This window comes from Medicago sativa, chromosome 4 (genome assembly GCF_051527215.1).
Source record: "Medicago sativa cultivar Bolivia chromosome 4, Bolivia_mono, whole genome shotgun sequence".
In the NCBI taxonomy this organism is placed as follows: domain Eukaryota; kingdom Viridiplantae; phylum Streptophyta; class Magnoliopsida; order Fabales; family Fabaceae; genus Medicago; species Medicago sativa.
This window is the reverse complement of record NC_140752.1, coordinates 37,519,667-37,540,020: the sequence shown is the minus strand read 5'-3', so window position 1 is coordinate 37,540,020 and position 20,354 is coordinate 37,519,667.

Sequence of the window (20,354 nt, the reverse complement as noted above, 5' to 3'; positions counted from 1 at the left end):
TATTGACATTGAAATCGACATTGACATTGAATATTGACATTGACATTGGAGATTGGAAATTGCTTCGAATTGACATTGAATTGAAATTGAAATTGAGATTGCTTCGAATTTGACAGTTGACATGATTTGAAATGCAACATGTATGTATGGTATAGCAAGATTATTGGATGTATGAGCACATAAAATGCATGATTATGCATGTATGAATGCTTGAAATGCATGATTGGTTTGTAACTTGACAAGAAAGTTTCACAAAGGCAGACAAGACATTGGAAGATTGGGCACGTAGTGGCTCGTGCTGCGACATATTCACAGGGGAAAACCTCTTTGGAGAGACCGTCGTTGAGACGTATCAAAACCATGGCTGAGGGCAATAAAACTTGTAAAGGAGGACCCTTGGAAGGTTCTTGGATACAGGTCGCCGTTGCTAGGCGTGTCAGTGCTGGGTAAACATTGGATGTTCGCATCTGTGGTCAATGCTTTTATATTCTTTTCATTTTTCATTTTTCAATCCCACTTTTGCCTGAACCGCCCTTTCGGGTTTTCGATTCACCGGGGAATAACATTCTTTTCATTGCCCCATTTTTGCCTGAATTGCCTTCATAGGTTGTCAATCAGCGGGGTGCTCATTTTTGCCTAAGCCGCCCTTTCGGGTTTTCGACTTAGCGAGCTTTTCATTTTCATTTTTTTCATTTTTCCATTTTCATTCTGTTTTTTCATTCTTGTCATCGACCACAGATCATCCTGGGGAGTAACCTGCTTGTAACATGTGTTGAAATAGACATTGACACTCATTTATTCATGCATGTTTCATTGAAATGTACCATGTTGCTCAGGTTTGCTTTCAAAATAGACAGGAAAAGATTTTTCAATTTTCAAAAGATGTTTGTTTCAGACATTGACATTATCAAATAGAAAAGAAATATTTTGTATATAGCATTGAAAGTAGAAAGAAAATTAGAGTTCCAAACAAATAGCACAGGCTCAAATCGATGTAGAAGAGTGAGGGTCAGCCAAAGGCATGACTTCACGGATTTACAAAGCTTGGAAAATGGTAATTTTATTGGTTGGTGATACATTGAACACGATGACCGCTACATTTCATAGAAATTTTGAATTCACAGGTACAGAAGCTTCTGATGAAGACGATCATTGACAGTTGCAGATGCCCCAAGGGGTGATGGTGATTTGCCAGATATAGTTACTTGTCTTTTATTGTCAACCTCATTTTTGCATGAACCGCCCTTTCGGGTTTTCGGCTCATCGAGGCGCTCATTCTTGCCTGAGTTGCGTACAATCTCAGCGAGCTCTTACGTATTCATTTTTTGTCCCTAACTTTTGCCTGGATCGCCCTTTCGGGTTTTCGATCCACCGGGAAGCGCATTTTTGCCTAGGCCGCCCTTTCGGGTTTTCGACCTACCACGCTGTTCTTTTCTTTTTAGACAAAGTATTTCTTGACTATATCGGCATTAACAGGATTTGGGAGTTCAACACCATCCATGTGTGTAAGAATCAAAGCACCACCAGAGAAAGCCTTCTTGACAACATAAGGACCTTCATAGTTAGGTGTCCACTTGCCCCTTGGGTCGGGTTGCTGACTTATCCTTCTTTTCAATACAAGTTCGCCTTCCTTGAATTCTCGAGGTCGGACTTTCTTGTCAAAAGCATTCTTCATTCGCACTTGATACAACTGTCCATGAGTCATAGCATCCATACGTTTCTCTTCAATCAGATTCAATTGATCATACCGACTTTGACACCATTCAGCCTCAGTTAACTTTGCCTCCATGATCACTCGAAGAGATGGAATCTCCACTTCCAGAGGGAGAACTGCTTCCATACCATATACCAGAGAGAAAGGAGTTGCCCCGGTTGAACTGCGCACCGTAGTGCGGTAACCATGCAAGGCAAATGGTAGCATCTCATGCCAGTCTTTGTAAGTAGTGACCATCTTTTGAACAATCTTCTTGATGTTCTTGTTAGCGGCCTCAACTGCACCATTCATCTGAGGTCTATACGGAGAAGAGTTGTGATGTTCGATTTTGAATTCTTCACATAAAGCTTGCATCATGCTATTGTTCAGATTGGAACCATTGTCAGTGATGATCTTGTTGGGAACACCATATCGACAGATGATGTTATTCTTGATGAACTTGACAACCACTTGCTTGGTCACATTTGCATAGGAAGCAGCTTCAACCCACTTGGTGAAATAGTCAATGGCCACTAGGATGAAACGATGTCCATTGGAAGCTTTTGGTTCAATTCTTCCGATCATGTCAATGCCCCACATAGAGAAAGGCCATGGGGAAGACATAACATTGAGAGCATGTGGAGGCACATGGATCTTATCAGCATAAATTTGACACTTATGGCATCTTTTAGCATGTTTGTGGCAATCACGCTCCATGGTGATCCAGTAATAGCCGGCTCTTAACAGTTTTCTTGACATGGTATGACCCGAAGCATGGGTTCCAAAAGTACCATCATGTACATCATGCATCAACTTCTCAGCTTCTTGTTTGTCCACACATCTCAGCAAGACCATGTCATAGTTCCTCTTGTATAGGATTTCTCCGTCCAGAAAGAATCTGCTAGCCCATCGTCTCAAGGTCTTTTTATCCCTGTTGGAAGCACCAGGTGGATATTCACGATTCTGCAAGAATTGCTTGATGTTGTAATACCAAGGCTTTTTACCATTCACATCTTCATCAGCTTGATCTGGCATATTTTCAATAGTAAACACATGAGCGGGTCTATCAAGACGCTGCACTTTGATTACGGGCACATCATTCCAGTGATTGACACGAAACATGGAAGACAAGGTAGCAAGAGCATCAGCCATCTGGTTTTCATCCCGAGGGATGTGGTGCAGCTCAACTTTTGTAAAGTATGTCAACAGACGTCTTGCATAGTCACGGTAAGGGATCAGCTTCTCATGATGAGTTTCCCATTCACCCTTTATCTGATTAATAACAAGTGCAGAATCTCCATAGATGTCAAGGTGCTTAATTCTCAGATCAAGGGCTTCTTCAATGCCCAAGATGCATGCTTCATACTCAGCTATGTTGTTTGTGCATTCAAAAGTTAATCGAGCGGTGAAAGGAATGTGGTGCCCCTGTGGAGTTACAATGATGGCCCCAATTCCTTTACCATAAACATTAACAGCACCATCGAACACTAAGCCCCATTTACTATTGGGATCTGGCCCTTCATTGATCAGTGGCTCTTCACAGTCTTTTGCCTTCAGATACATAACTTCTTCATCAGGGAAATCAAACTTAATTGGCTGGTAATCATCAAGAGGTTGACAAGCAAGATGCTCAGCAAGGATGCTTCCTTTGATTGCTTTCTGAGCTTTGTACACAATATCATATTCAGACAACAACATTTGCCAACGTGCAATCTTTCCAGTAACAGCAGGCTTCTCGAAGATGTACTTGATTGGATCCATTCGGGATATCAACCAAGTTGTATGATTCACCATATAATGACGTAGGCGTTTGGCAGCCCAGGCTAAAGTACAACAGGTCTTTTCAAGCATTGTATACCGAGTCTCGCAGTCGGTGAACTTCTTGCTCAGATAGTAGATGGCATGCTCTTTCTTACCAGTCTCATCTTGCTGACCGAGAACACAGCCCACTGAATCATCTAACACTGACAGATACATAATCAAAGGCCTTCCTTCCACTGGTGGGACAAGGATAGGTGGTTCCAACAGGTATTCTTTAATGCTATCAAAAGCTTCCTGACATTCATCATTCCATACAATAGGCTGATTCTTTCTGAGCAATTTGAAAATTGGTCCACAAGTAGTGGTCATGTGAGATATGAATCTTGAAATATAATTCAGACGTCCGAGGAAACCTCTGACTTGTTTTTCAGTTTGAGGGGCTGGCATCTCTCTGATGGCTCGGACTTTGTCAGGGTCAACTTCAATGCCTCTTTGACTGACAATGAAGCCTAGCAATTTTCCAGATCTTACACCAAATGTGCACTTGTTAGGATTCAACCGCAGCTTGTACTTTCTCAATCTTTCAAACATTTTTTCCAAATACACAACATGCTGCTCTTCATCACTTGACTTCACAATCATATCATCAACATATACTTCAATCTCTTTGTGAATCATATCATGAAACAGAGTGGTCATACCCCTTTGATAGGTAGCACCAGCATTTATCAAGCCAAACGGCATCACTTTATAACAGAACGTTCCCCACGGAGTGATGAAGGACGTCTTTTCTCTATCTTCCGGAGACATTCGTATCTGATTATAACCGGAGAAACCATCCATAAAAGAGAACACTTTAGATTGAGCAGTACTGTCAACAAGCACATCAATATGAGGCAATGGGAAGTTATCTTTTGGACTGGCTTTATTCAAATCTCTGTAATCAACACACATTCGAACTTTCCCATCTTTTTTTGGTACTGGTACGATGTTGGCAATCCACTCAGAGTATTCAGCTGTCATGAGGAAACCCGCATCAATTTGCTTTTGCACCTCAGCCTTGATCTTAAGAGCCATGTCTGGACGAGACCTTCTCAATTTCTGTTTGACAGGAGGACATTCAGGCCTTGTCGGTATCCGATGTTCCACAATCTTGGGATTTAGACCCGACATATCTTCATAAGACCATGCAAAGACATCTGGATAATCATGGAGAAGCTGAGTGATCTTCTTTTTCACTTTTGGCTCAAGTGCAGCACCGATCTTGATCTCTCGCTTGTTCTCTTCAGTACCCAGGTTGATAAGTTCAATCTCTTCCTGGTGAGGCTGAATGGCTCTTCTTTCTTGCTCAAGCAGTCGAGTGATCTCATACGGTATCTCTTCATCATCATCCTCATCTTCAGCTTCATATACAGGGAATTCAAAATTTGGAGGAACCATAGGGTCACTGTGTTCAACGGGTTTATTGTGGTTCAATCTGCATAATATGATTGGGATGATTTTTAGAAAAATGTTTTTTTTCATGCAGATTTTTAAAATTAATAAGAAAATACAGATGTTTTGGTTTTTTCTGGCATTACCATTATTTCCAAGAAAAAGGCACTAAAAAAGTAAAAAAACAAAGAGTCGTGAGAAAGACGACAACTTTTATTGATAACGGCAATGCCGAAACAAACATGCCCTTACAATGATATCACTTTCGCCTTGGGCAGAGCGAAAGGATTGTTATTTTGAAAACGAAGAAAACATGAGCAACAAGACACATTACATGGAAGCATGCATAACTAAAGGAACATCAATGGCCTCCCAATTTCTCACAGTGCCTCCTGGTACAACAAATGTAGGCACGTAACCACTTTCATCAGCATCTTCAGTAATAACATTGATGAACCCATCACTGTAGAAAGTTCCTTTTGAAACACCTGAGGTTGGGGAGAATCCAAGGCCCTCTTTACGCTTGTTTTCCAGGATCTGGATCACTTTGCTCCAGCCAGCAGCTTGCCCTGCTTGAACAGCCTTCTGGGCGTCCTTTAGTGAAGCCATGCTAGTACCAGCCCTCCGGGGTTCTGCACCCTCAACGGTCAAGCCTTGGAATGACGTCCCTTCAGCGGACCCTGCTTCAACACAAGAGAAAAATGACACTTGGCTAACCAGATATGCTTCTTCACCATGTACAGTGACAATCTTACCATTCCTCACAAACTTGAGCTTTTGGTGCAGAGTAGAAGTTACTGCCCCAGCGTCGTGAATCCACGGTCTTCCGAGGAGACAACTGTAAGAAGCATTGATGTCCATGACCTGAAAAGTAATTTGAAATGTCTCGGGACCAATGGTAATCGGTAGATCTACTTCCCCAAGAACATCTTTGCGAGATCCGTCGAAAGCCTTAACCAGATAGCTACTTCCCCTCAGAGAAATTCCATGATGACTCAACTGCCTTAGGGTAGACTCAGGCATTACGTTCAAGGATGATCCAGTGTCCACCAACACATTAGATATCATGTCAGACTTGCAGTGCACCGAGATATGTAAGAGCCAAGTTGTGGTATTTCCCTACTTCGGGGAGTTCATCATCACCAAACCCCAAGTTGTTGCAGGCAGTAATGTTACCCACTATTCCATCAAACTGATCCACAGAGACTTAATGATCAACATAAGCTTGTTCTAGTACTTTCATCAACACCTTCCTGTGAGCCTCTGAGCTCAAGAGCAGGGACAAGATGGATATCTTTGACGGAGTTTGCAGCAGCCGGTCAACAATCTTATAATCGCTCTTCTTGATGAGCCTCCAAACCTCGTCCAGATTAGACTCCTTAATGGGCTAGCCCGAGGGGCTGGCATTCTCTTCCTCAAGGTTAGCCATGTTTCTTCTGTTGTACAATCTTGTTAGATGAATTTTAGCCGGTTGGTAAACCTTACGAGCACGAGCCACCTTTCAGACTGCGGCGGAAAAACCAGGAGGCAATGAGCACGAGAAGCCGTTTGTGACCGATGAATGATGCATATGATGCATGATATGCAAATGCAAAAAGACTCTTTTTTTTTGTCAGAAGACTTTTCAAAGTGGTTGTGAACATCACGGAGAAACACAGTTTTATTTGAAGATCTTGAGCAAAACTAGAAGTTTAGTTGAGATGGTATTACTTGGTGTTCACATCCGTGATGTTCAAAAGATGACTTGTCTGAGTCCTCCGATAAATGCATGGAAAAAGTTTATGCATGTATGCATGTATGCATGAATGCATGATTATGTTCAAGTTCGGAGAAAACATGGTGGGTTTGAAGTTCAAAGTCGAGGAGTCATGGGTGGACACGGTGTCCGGTGAATCTAGGGCTTTAGGATATAGTAACTGGGTTCTAAAAAAGGTTCCCAAGTTGCAACCTCTCCGATGTATATCACGGTGTCACGAGACAACACTCGCTCCATGATTATCCGTGGAAGGTCTAACTTGAGTGTAGTATCGCGTGACGACTAAAACTCGAGACAACACTCGGTTTAGCCTCCGCACTACATCCTAGAAAATGGCCATGGATGGGTTTGGTTATCTACGGTTCATAGCGTCATAGAACAATTAGAAGTAAAGTGCCTAAACGCGACAACACGCGCCGACAACATCACCCCCAAAATGCCTCAGCTATGTGGGATTGATCGCATAATCCAAAACATGAGGCAACCCCCGGAATGAATTGTCGATTATATCCCTCCTAAATCCTAAGTTCACTCAGCCCGGGTGCAGGACTTTTGATATTCTCACCCCACACGTTTGCAAGAAATTAAACATTTATTCACATAGGAAAGCAAGTAAAAGAAACAAGTAAAAAGAGCGCAAGCGTGGAAATAAAGACTAGGCGTAACTCTCGAATCTCCCCAGTGAAGTCGCCAGCTGTTTTATCTTGGTTTTCGGGTGTCAAACATTGATTACGTTTGAACCTTTTTAACCGGTGATATCTTATTTTTTCTTGGGAAGGGAAAAAGTAAGCAAAACCCTTGAGAATCGAGGTCCGGGAGTTGTTTTCGCTACGGGAAGGTGTTAGGCACCCATAACGACTATAGTATCCTATAGGAACCGTCTTTAATTTCTACGCGCGCGCTCTATTTTTAAATGCTATTTTGAAAGTGTTTATTTAAACCTAAGAGTTTCTAAGTGAAGAATTGGAGGGAGAAGAATGTTTTTGGATTTTTATTTTAGTTGAATTGAAGGAATTTTGTTCCTTGCCTACGTACCCGTTTAAGGGATCAAATCCACCGTAGTTCTCTTCCAAAAAATGTTTTTGTTTTTGTTGGTTGATTTTAAGTTTGAAAATTGGAGTTTGAAGAATAGAAAGAGGCCTCAAGGGCATGAGATTGTAAAAAGTGGGGTTGGATTAGTCATTTGCAAAAGAAGTCAAATATGATTATTTTCATTGGATTTTTGATTAAGAAAATAAAAGGAAAATTCAATGGGGTTTTGGACCCCAAGGTTTATTAAGAAAAAAAGCTTGAGTGATATTGTTTATACTTTTTGGAAAATGATTTTTCTAAGTATGAATCCTAGGCATTCATCTAAACATACAATCCTAAACATACATCTAAACATGCATATTCTAGCTATATACCTAAGGTGATGTGTGTGCATGTGTCGGTGCTTGTGTCGGTGTACATCATTAGAGTCCATTGTCCTTTACATCATACCCTAGATACATTCTATGGTCTTGCAAAAATTTAAATGACATGAAAGTAAAATACAAAAAGTCCTAATTATTACATTCTAATTTTTGCATGAAATTGAAACTTAAAGTGCAAGAAAAATAAAAACCAAGGATATAGAATGGAGAATGAGATGAAGATGATGAAAGATGCTCATGAAACATGGAACAAAATGGTTAGTAATATAAGGCATAGGATAGTAGAAAATTGGCAAAGAAATAAGGCATGATAACATAACAAAAAATGGCAAGAAAAGGTGACAAAATACACCTAACGAAATACCAAAATCCCAAGCACACAAAAGACTCATAACCCTCATATTATGACACTTTTCAAGGGGTTTTGGGGTCAGCCCTAATATGAGGGACACAAGAAAATCACAAGCCAAAGGGTCATGGTATACTCTTAGGTCTATTTTGCACTAATTCACACGCTAAAAATTCAAGTAACTTGCCATATAAGAAACCAATCATCACATATCACAAACAGCGCCAAATATTTCAGATCAACAACAAATAATGCCCCAAAATTGCTCTTCAAGCACCAATTATTCATAAGCCAAGATATTGGGATTAAAATGTGCGAAAGACTTCACAAAATATGATAAGAAACAACACAAATCACTCACAATTGCACATGTATTTTTTCTAACAGTTTTCAACATGTAAAAGATCACAAGAAACAAGTCTTAATCACTCAAAACAAATGTAAAAGAAATCACAAGGTTTTTTACAAGTTTTTCATCAAGATTTTCAACAAAAATTAAAGAAAAAACAATAAACCAAAGTAAAAATAATTCTCCAGTATTTCTTGATCAATCTTGACATGTAATATGTCAAAATTGATCAAAAGGTACAAAGAAAATTATAGGAATTTTTTAGGAATTTTTAAAGGACTTTTTGAACACGCAGGGGTGCAATTAGCAAAATATAACACACACACGCAGGAAAGGGGGGTGTGAAAAGCATACTGGAAAAAAAGAGCAAAAATTCGTTGGGCCTTAAGTGCTGGAGCGGGTATGGACATGGATCATGAGTATGGAGCGGTTAAGCATCATGGGTGAAGTATAAAAATTTTGGTACAAGCTTCTTCTTCCTGAGATAACTTGCAGCGCTACTTTTTCTTTCACCCTCCATGTTCAAAAAACTTTACAACAACCAAACACTCTCTTCCTACTCCTAATCTCCATTTTCTTTGAAAAAAAACAAATCAAACAAGCAAGCAAAATTCATCCAAAGCTAGATCTACAAATCAAAGAAAATATGCCATGAATCAAAGATTACCTTTTCCTCTTGCTTTTGATTTCGGACTGAATCTTCTTCCTCCCTGACTTTGATTTCGCCTGAATCTTCTTTCTCCTGGACCTTGATTCTGATCACTTCCACTTCGAACAAACAGCCACCACTTTCGGTTCTTCGAACAGCTTCGATTCGAAATTGTTTACACTTCCTTTATCTTCTTCTCTTCCGAAGTTGTTGGAATGAGCTTCCTCCTTGAAACGAAACAATTTAGTGCCGTTGCTTACTCCAAGAACAGTGGCGAATTTGAGATTGTCGTGATGGATAAAAAAGGTCACGGTTATGAAGGCTTTGGATGATGATATTGTATGATTTGGAACGTTGAATAGTGGTGATTGTTGTTAATTTGTGTTGCGAAAATGGATTGAATTGGTGAGTTTGTGAGGAATTTGAGAGGTTATGGAAGTTGTTGTGGTGGTTGTTGAAGTATGAAGTGGATTGTGGTGGTGAATTGAAGGTTGAAGATGATGAGTGTTGGTGGAGTTGTGGTGGTTATGGAGGATGAGAAAGTTGGTTAGGGTGATAGAAGTGGTGGTGGAATGGGTTGTTAGAGTTTGTTAGGGTGGTTGAGGTGGTGGAGGGAAGGTTGTTATGGTGGAGGAGTGGTGGAGGAAATGTTGGTTATGGTGGTGAAAAGAAAAGGCCACGTGAGGAAGAAAAGAGGAAGAAGAGAAAAAAGATTTTTTGTGATTTTTGGATTTTTTGTGAAATAATGATTGGTGGGTGAAAAATTGACCAAGACTTTGACTTATATAGGTGATGAAAGGGATGCTTGGACCAATGAGGAAATGCCACATGGACTTGGACTTGTAACAAACTCTTAAGGACCAATAGCATTTGGACACATGGCACTTGGACTCTAACAAACTTAAAAGGGATTAAAATGTAAATAACAACAGTGCGAGGGCTAAAATGAAAATTAGAACTAAAATTGAATTGAAAAAGTAAATTGAAAATTAACGTAAAACGAGACGATTAAAAACAACAAAGCAGATTAAAACGAATCAGAAATATTATGTGAAATGACCAAAACGCCCCTAGGGACTAAAATGACGCGAAACGACTCAAATGCAATTTTAACATGATTTTTTAACAAGGGATTAAAGCAAGAGTTTATACAAGCGAATTAAAAGACTCAGAGACAATTTTTATAATTTAAACAGGGTTTTAACACATGAAAAGACTAAAATGCCCCTAGGGGCAAAACTGACTCAAAATGATTTCAAATGCAATTTTAAAATGGATTTCGACATAGAATTGAAATGACAAATTATTCAAACTATTTGAAAGGACTCAACCAAATTTTTAAAAGACTGAAAGAAATTTTAACATAGGAAATGACTAGAATGCCCCTAGGGGCTAAACTGACTAAAAAATGACTCAACTGATATTTTTGAAGTGAATTTTTGACATGGGATTGAAACAAGGACTTATACAAGCCAATTTAAAAGACTCAAACAATTTTCAAGGATTAAAATGAGTTGAATGAAGGAAATGACTAAAATACCCTTTTACGTGAATTTTGCAAATAATATTGAAATAAAATGCAGAGAAAGATGTAATTGATCAGAGACAATTCAAATGGCTTGTAATGCAAGAAAAGAAGAATTGAACAAGTATTTTTAGGTCCAAAATTAGGGTATAACACCTTAGTATAGTACGAACAGGCCAGATACTAGTTAATGAAAAAGGCTATATTAACTGTATATGCTAAAGTCAATAAACGTATTGAGGAATTCGGAAATGTCATTAGGGAAGGAGAAAAGAAAGACTTGGAGGAAATTAATCGTGTAACCAACATGGTTTGTAAAACTTGCATCTACTTCAGAGAATTCCTTGAAAGGACACAGAGTAACACGTTACAAAGTGTCGACTCAGGCGAATTGCAAGAAGACGAGTTAACAGCATCTCAAACTGAGCACTCGGTTTCCCTACATTCTATTAATCCTATTAACGACAGTATCCAAGTAATCTGGAATGAATATGACCCCTTTGAATCTGTTAATGATAAGCCTTCCTCTACAGCAAGGCCATTCTCGGTTATGACTATTAATAAAAACCCCGTTTCTGACTTCTCTAGCACTAAGGCCAATGAGCATGTGTTTACCGTGATTTTTGGTAAACAACCGCTGGTTTAAAATTAATTACTTGCAAGATTAACCAGTAAACCTTAGGACATACTGTGTTTGTTAATTTCCATAAATTGATGAATTTTCTTGATGTTCTTATTAAAACAATGAAGATAACCGTCAAATTTAACAAGGTTAAATCCGTCGAAGTTATTTTCAGTAAAAAAGGCGAAAAATATTTAAAGAAACAAGTAAATTGCAACGAAGTTTAAGAAAAAACTTAAATTGCATTGATTGAAAGTAAAATGGTACACATATTCAAACATTTTAACTTGTAACTCATTTCTCTCTGAATGCAGATAGTTTGAGTGTAAGTTTTCTGTATGTTTGAATTGTGACCCTTTTTTCCTATGAGAAACGACTATTTATACTAAAAACTATTTACACATATACATTTGAAACTAAAACTGCCACTAACGGCCCAAAACACCTCTTCAATTTTGAATTTCGAAAAACTTGCCTCAGTAGTAACAGTTATTCAATCCTATCCGGAACCAATCTTCTTGACAACTTCAATATCCGTTGAATAATGACCTTTGTAATGCCAAATTTTGCAAAGTTTATACCTTCGAAAAAACGACAAACAATCCTTCATATTCTTTGAAGTCGAACATATCAACTTTTCCTCCAAAACACAAAGTCAACTCTTTTGACTGCATTTAATTTTAGCCTGTCGAAAATATAGGCTAACAAATTGCTCCTCAAAAATGTCTTTTTCAACTGATTCCTCATAAAGGAAAGAAAAATATATTTTTGAACTTTGTTGAATATATGTCTTCTCCGTCGAACATTATGACATCACCATTGAAACTGAACAAGGCAGTTTAAAAAGCACTTTATGGCGTCATCAAATCAGAGTTAGTGGGCCACGTTCCAAGCATTGGGAACTACCATTTTCTCACTTTGCCATAATTGTCAACTTAAGATGTTGATACCTGTCAATATCTAAATGACTATAAAAGGGTCTATACCTTTTTTTTTTGTCTTCCTATTTCACTTTTCACTTTCCATTTTTCCTTCTTCTCCTTCAGAACTAAAAACGCCATTTTTATTCCTTTAAGCTTTCAAAAATCTTCACCCATAATTTTTTTTTTGAATCTTCCGTCTCAATAGCAAAGAAAAACTTCTAATTTCTTCGAAGCCTTACCAAGAATCATGACGATTGAAGCAGGAAACTCTTCAAACTCTGAACAAAACACCGCGCCGATTAATATATCAGTGCAAGTTTAACCTGGGAACTGAAAATTCATTAAAGAACTGGACCTGAAGGAAGAAAGAGCTCAAATCTGGAAATCTCAGGTATTAATTTCTGGCCCTAACTCAACGCATGCATACTTAGGACCATTTCCTGAGGGAGCTGACAACGATGAACTTAAGGAAATCTTTCCTTGTTATAGAAAACGCTCGCTCATAATCTTCACCATAGGCCCTTACGACCTTAGCTATATATTAGCCCCAGAGTTTGACAAAGAAATCTATACAAATTGGCTTAACATAGTCGAAAAGAAGAAAGGGGATTTTTGGAAAACCCTAGGAATTTTCGACTTCATCCAACTGTCGGAACATGGTCCACAATACCAAAAACACATGTTAATTGCTGCATTTCACTTTTGGAATGTGTCGACTAGCAGTCTCCGCCTGAAATGTGGAATGTTTACACCTACACTGTTGGATGTTGCTGCCATTACTAGCTTAAAACCCACTGGTGGAATTTTTGATTGTGACAACACTTCATCATATTTCCATTTCGATTTCAAAACGGCTGCTTTTGGTCATTACATCGAAGACCATCATGACACTGATTCTGAAGAAACTACAGACGAAGAACATGTAGCCTTCTTAACTTTTTGGTTGTCCATGTACATTTTTTGTACGAGATCTATCCAAGTGGATAAGAACTTCAGAATTTTAGCTATTCAAATCCATGAGGGAAGGCCAGTTTACCTAAGCAAACTCATTATGGGTTGTCTGTATTAAAGTCTTAATCAAGGAGCTACTGAGATGAAAACCCAAGGAAAAAATTTGTTAATTTCTGGTTTTATCTGGTTGCTTCAATTGTGGCTTCTTGCCACTTTTAAGTCGAAGTTCGATCTATTTCTCCCTAAGGATTTTCATGAAGAAAGTGAAAAAAGATCAACTGAAGGCATTGGACTTGCATTTCTTCGATATAGAGAGATCAATAAGACCAGTAAAGCTCTTTTCTCTTAAGCCTTTAACACCTTCTTGCATTGTGATACGTTTACATCCTCTTTAGCCCCGTTTTCAACAAGAAATTGTGAACCAGAATGGTTTACAAGGGAATTTCCTACGAAGGATGTTGAACATGAAGAAGAAACCAATGCCATTTTGAAGGCTTATCTAACACCCACTTTCCTCTCTAGTAGGATATTCCCTACTAAATCAGCAGAGTTTTGTGGGTTGTATTGTTATCAACCAAACTTAGTGGCAAGACAATTTGGTTTAGTACAACCTTGACCTTGCTCACTTTACAAAACCAAAGAGGACCTAAGGAAACCAAAGAACGAAAACACATGGCGAACACTCCTTCAACAAGTTGAAGAACAAGTTCCAGCTTTCAACTATGTTGCCTTCGACCTTTCATTTGCATGTACCGAATCAATTTTTAGATGGTGGCGAGGATATTATATCCAGCAGTCTGCCAAAGTAGATCAACCAACTTTGTTATCCAAACTGTTTTCTGCTTTTCATCCTGTGCAGACAACAACGGTAAAACAAAAAGGTACGCACATTTGAGAAATTCAAGCTTTTCAAAAGTATTTCAAAACTCTATATGACCCTTAGCATCTTAGTCGGACTGTTTGTGACGCTGAAAAAACTTTAAAGTTTAAACTTAAAGAAAATTCCAACAATGAAATTTCCTCCTTTTGTCACCAACAAATATACTTTGCTTTGCATTCTAAAATTATATTTCCACCATTTCCTTCTAGTAAACTAGCACTAGCATTTAGACCACCATATCCAAAATGGTTTGTATGTGGTTCTTGGATGGCAATAACACAAAGTCTTATTACTAATGAAGCCAAACAAATAACTCTGACTAAGCACGACATACACACGTATAGGGGTCGACTTCATTAGGTCTACACCAAGTTCAAATCACATCTCCTATGGGGATAGGTAAGATATTTACAAAAAATCTTTAGAATAAAAAATTATTATTATTTTTATGCAAAGCAATACTCACCTTTTATGTGTGTTTATAGTTGTACCTTTAGAATCTAGGCAATAGGCTGATGCAGGAGCAAAGGAAACGTCGAAGATAAAAAGCAACAAATCTTCGAAGTAAAATAAAACTTACAAATCAGAGAAAAAATAGGTAGTTATATATTTTGACTCTTTTTATATCTTTTCCCCCTTCGACATCAATATTTCTCAACCAAATGGTATTAAAACAGGATCGAAAAAGAAAAGGCAGCTCTGCTCCTGAACCTTCTTCAAGAAATCCAAACAAAATGAAGAACAGGATCTTCAAATTCTTACACACATTGGTACTTGTATTTATCTTAGAATTTGCTTATGCCAATTTTGATTTTTGGCAGCCTGATGCTCCAACCAAGACTGTCGAAACGGTCATAGCTTTTGATGTTCGACTAGAAAAAGAAAGAAAAAGGAAGCATGCTCAAGAGCCTTCAAAAAAACCATCTTGAGGACAACTCTGTCGAAATAACTTAAAGTGCAAAAGATGTCGGCAAGAACCGAGTTGATGAGGCAACCTCTGGGAAAGCTTAAAGGAAGAAAAGTCGAGGCCACAAGGATAAAAAGCCTACCAGCGCGAATTCTTGTGTGGGGGATAATGTGAAAAAGGTATTTTAAATAAGATTAAAAAAATTACTTATCCCCAACATAATTTCTTTACTAACCTCGACTATTCTTGCCTCTCATAGCGTTAAAACTAGTAATGCTGAAACAACAAGGCAACAGACGCCTCCTTCGACCATCAATCCTTCAGTCGATGCCATTCTTGAGGAAGATGTGATTGTCGAATCCCCCAAAGGACAATGAAAACATTGATCAAAAAAACTTTGATCCTCCTCAGGATTCAGGCATCAAAGAAATGGAAGATGATCAATGCCAATATGATAATGACAACCTCAATGAAAATCAAAAGAGTTCTTCTTTTGTCAAAAGTGGAGAGAACAAAACCAAGCAAAGTTCGCACTCTGGTGATGCTAGTCGTCAGTCTAATGCTGATGGGAATGGATATGAAGACAAAGATGAAGAATCTAAAGGGGAGTCTGAGCATGAATCACTAAGAATTATCACTCCTACCAAGATAACTCAATCAACAAGTGTGACTGTCAGTCAAGAAAAATTTGAAGCACTTAAAGAACAAAACCCAGTTGAAGCCTTTGAACTTATGATAAGTGGTGGCCTTCAAAGACAGATCCAGGGTCTTCAACTGTTTGTGCAAGTGAAATCTCAAAGACATCAAAGGAAGATTTGCTCGAAGAATTTCACACCAAAGTACTCGAAGTTGACCTGTTCAGTGTGATAGAACAAGATTATACCATTGTTCAAGAATAAAGAATCTGCTTCGCAAATTGAACAAAGCATCTTTTGGTCAACATTTCGTTGAATTTACTGTCAAACTGGAACCTCTCTTGGACCAAGTTGCTGTTAACCTCCAACAGAAAAAGGATGATCAGCTAAAACTCGATGGTCAAATAAAACATCGAGATGAGTCTTTGGCTGCGATCGAAGATTCTAAGAGCAAAATCCTAAACTACCAGCTGCAGATCCCAGAAGACAAGAAAAATTTGAAAGAATATGATCTTACCATTTTAAAATATCAAGAAAAGATCAAAGAATTGCAGTCGAAGAAAGAGTCTATCTTTTAGAAAGGAAATCAACATTAATCGTGAAGCAAGCCTCGCTATTAAGAATGTCGAAAAATCTAAATAATATGATGTTGAGGTTTCCAAATTGGTAGAAGAAGGGAAGCTCCACGACACCAGACTAACTGAAAAGCTTAGGACTGAATTTCATATTTAGAATTACTTTGTAATTTTGTTTTGTAATATTTCCAAACTCAGTCTTTCTTTTCTTTTGATTACAATGCTTTCAACTTTTAACGATTTTTTGGTCCGTTTTATGCCATTGTTATTTCGACCCATCGAACATTTTCAATTATCTCTATTTTGCTACAATCTCGACATCTAAGTTAAGTTTAAGAGTCCAGTTGAAACAATCGAAACTCATAAGAAGATAGAGGCAAACATTATGCATAGGTTCATTCTATTTGAAGATGTATTTGGAGCATGAAGTTATTTGAGTAATTATTGTTTTTTATTCAAAGAAGATGATGACGAATAAAAGGAAAAATATTTGGTGTTGATGGTTCACTTTAGATACAACAAACTTTCATGATCCAACGATCCTCTCTTTAAAAAATAATGATCAAATGGTTTAAATTAAATAAATTAATAATGTTTACGGTGGACCACCTACAATGTTAGTACAACTTATACACTTAAGCCCTACCAAACCTACATTAAATTCTAAAAGCAAATGTAACAGCCCGATTTTCGTTAGATTTATTTTATTATTTATTATGTGTGTTTATATATGCTTGCATGTGATTATTTGTCTATGTGTGTATTTTTGGTGGGATTTGGTGTTGGAAGGGTATTTTAGTCATTTTGGACTTAGGGGTATTTTGGTCATTTGGGAGAAAGGGAAAATTGGTAATTTTACTGTGAGGATTATTTTTAGTGTTTTAAGTGGGAATGAATATTTTTACTAAGTTACTAATGGGTTGTGGTAACTAATTAAGAGCCGGTAACTATTCGTTATTTTTATCTGTAAGTGAGTAGAAACTTTGTGGATTAGTTAATGAAAACTTTGAGCCCATTAAGACATTTTGAGGGTTGAGCCCAATTGTGTAGAGCCTATATAAACTCCAGTCTTTAGGGAAATTAGGTCATTTACACACTATGCAAACTTTTGAGAGAGGTAGAGAGAGAAAAAGCTAGAGAAGGAGAAAATGGGTTTTGAGAAGAGAGGAGCTTGGAGAGGGAGAAAATGGTAGAGATTCAAGGAGCAAAAGTGAAGCTAAGGCTAGGATTTTCATGTTGTGAGGTAAGGGGGATAGTGTTCATTCATAATCTTTAAGTAATAATCTCTTTTCTACTTAAATTCATAAATGCTTATTGTGAAAAGTGATTATTGTGAATTTAAGTGGTGAAATTCGTGATCTTCTTTCTATGCTATGTTTGGGTATGTGAATTTGATGATAATTAAGTTGTTGATGTTGAATTTACATGCTTAAGTTGTATAGAAATGGGTACTTTGTTGTTTTTGTTCAAATTGGTGAAATGTGATGTTGTTGTTGGATAAGCATGGCAACAAAACCCGTGCCCATGGGTGCCCGCCCAAACCAACCCCGATTTGACGGGTTTTCCCCAATTTGACTGGGTTTGGGTATGGGTTTGGGTTTTCCCCGATTTCAAAATACGGGTACGGGACGGGGGATATATGTATCCACCCTGAACCCATACCCAAACCCTACCCGAATGTAGAAAGGTCATATTTTTGTTTTTGTTGAGGAGGTTGATAATGATATGCCATGCTATTTGTTTTGATAATTATCATGATATAAGAACTTTCATTGATAGTTAAAGGATCAACCGAATTATTCGGTAAGGAAATGTTAAAATGAGCGCAAATTGTTGGATAATGCATTACAACATTACCATTGAAGCTTAAAAAAACTCTTTTTTTATTAAAAAAAAAATTGATTCACTGCGGGGACGGGGACGGGGACGGGATGGGAATACCCGAACCCATTAAGGACGGGGATTAGATTCAATTTCTCATCCCCGTTGGGTATGGGTAGGATAACGGGTAAGTATATGGGAGTAGGGGATGTGGATGGGTAAGGAAAAACTCGTCCCCACCCCGCCCCACTGCCATGCCTATTGTTGGATTCTGAATGGATTCATAATTATGTGATATGGTTGTTGTTGATTGTTGATGATAATGTCAATTCATGGATTGGGTGTTGATAAGTTGAGTTGTTATTGTGATTGTGTTAATTTTTAAAAGAGGTGAATTGTTGTTGTTGAAAACTTTGGTGTTTTAAGAAAATCATTTTCAATTGTTTTCATAAGTCGTTTCAAGTGTTGTGAAAAGAGCGTATTCGATGTGTTTGAACCTAGTGTTAAGTCTTTAATCATTTTGTGTAAATGGGGGATCGAAATAAGCACTTTTGGGGTAAAATTGACGCAAACCCGTGGCCGAAACACACGAGAACGCGTATTTTTGCAGTGATGCGCCTGAGGTAGGGCGCTAGGCGCCTACTTCCAGAGAGCTAGTGCTAGGCGCTACACTCCAAGCGCCAGGCGCCCATACAGGGACATCACGCGTGTTGTTCCGTGTTCAGGTGCTTGGGGGCCAACGTGTAGGGGTCCTATGCACTTGTTTAAGTGTGTTCTTTTGTTGTTTTCATTAATATAACTACTGGAACATGTTTTGCTTGCTCTCACTTTAGATTTCTTAAAGGATAAGAAACTTGAATTGAGACGAAATCGGTTTTCGAAAACAATCGGAAAATAGAATTTTTGTGAACAAAGGTGATTACATGGTTGGTCTACAGTTCTAATGGACTTATATGAAGCATGTAAGTTTGGTGCAAAGCCATAATTGTATGAAACTTGGTTTTTGATAAAAAGGTGGAATAGACGAACTTAGGATTTTCTCAAATGAGCTTTGGTGAAACTTTGAACTAAGACTTGATAGTTTTTAAGTGGCCTATGTTCATGATTATATGATTGATTAGGATTGAATTGTAGGTTTGCATGCTTGGAATAAGTCATCTTGCTTTGAAAAATGTCAATTGGTCATTTTTGTGAAAGTGAGACGAACTTTGCGAATTTTAAGATTTTGTCGTATTTGACCGGTGAAACGCACATGTATACACAACTGCACTTATATGTGATTTACGTGTGTACATAGTTGAGGCAATCGAGCTTATTTATTTAGTTTTGGAGATTTAACCGGAAGGGTGTGAGTTTTACCGAAATAGAAGAACTTGGCGTGATTTTGTGATTTCTTGGAATTGGCCTAGGATACTCATATGCCTAAGCTACTATGAACATATGTGAGTAGTGCATGTGTTTTGTTGAGGCAGTTGTATATGTTTACTTAGTTTTGGTTGAACTCCATAATAGTGACTTCCCTTGGAAATGTTAACTTTGATGACTATATATGTTAATGATGTTGAACTTGATGAGGGTGTTTATGTCATTGTTTATGTTGATAAATTATGGTATGATAATTACATTGTTGGTGGTTAGTGTGTTGCATTTATACATGCTAAATGTTGATGATTGGATGCGGTGATTGCATGTATTGAATTATGTTGTTGAATTATTACATGCTTATGAAGGTGAAAATGATGGTGTGTTTCTTGTTGAGTATGTGCATAGTGTGTCATATGTACATGCATCATAAGTCGTAGGATATTTATATACAGTTGAGGTGATCGAATACTTTGTATTCAAATGTTGGTGATATGATGTTTTTGTTGCATCATGAGGTGACGACCTTGTTGGTGATTGGTACCACATGCATATAGGTGTCGTGTCTAGGCGCATTGCATATTTTGTCTTAATTGTTGATGTGCTTGGTGATAAATGTGATTGATGAATTGTATACTTGTGATGATTGCAACTTAATTGTGTTGAGGATTAATATTGAAGTTGAATGCTCTTTTGCTTAAATCAATTGAAGTTTATTTTGATGAAAAACTTTTCAAATTGTTTATG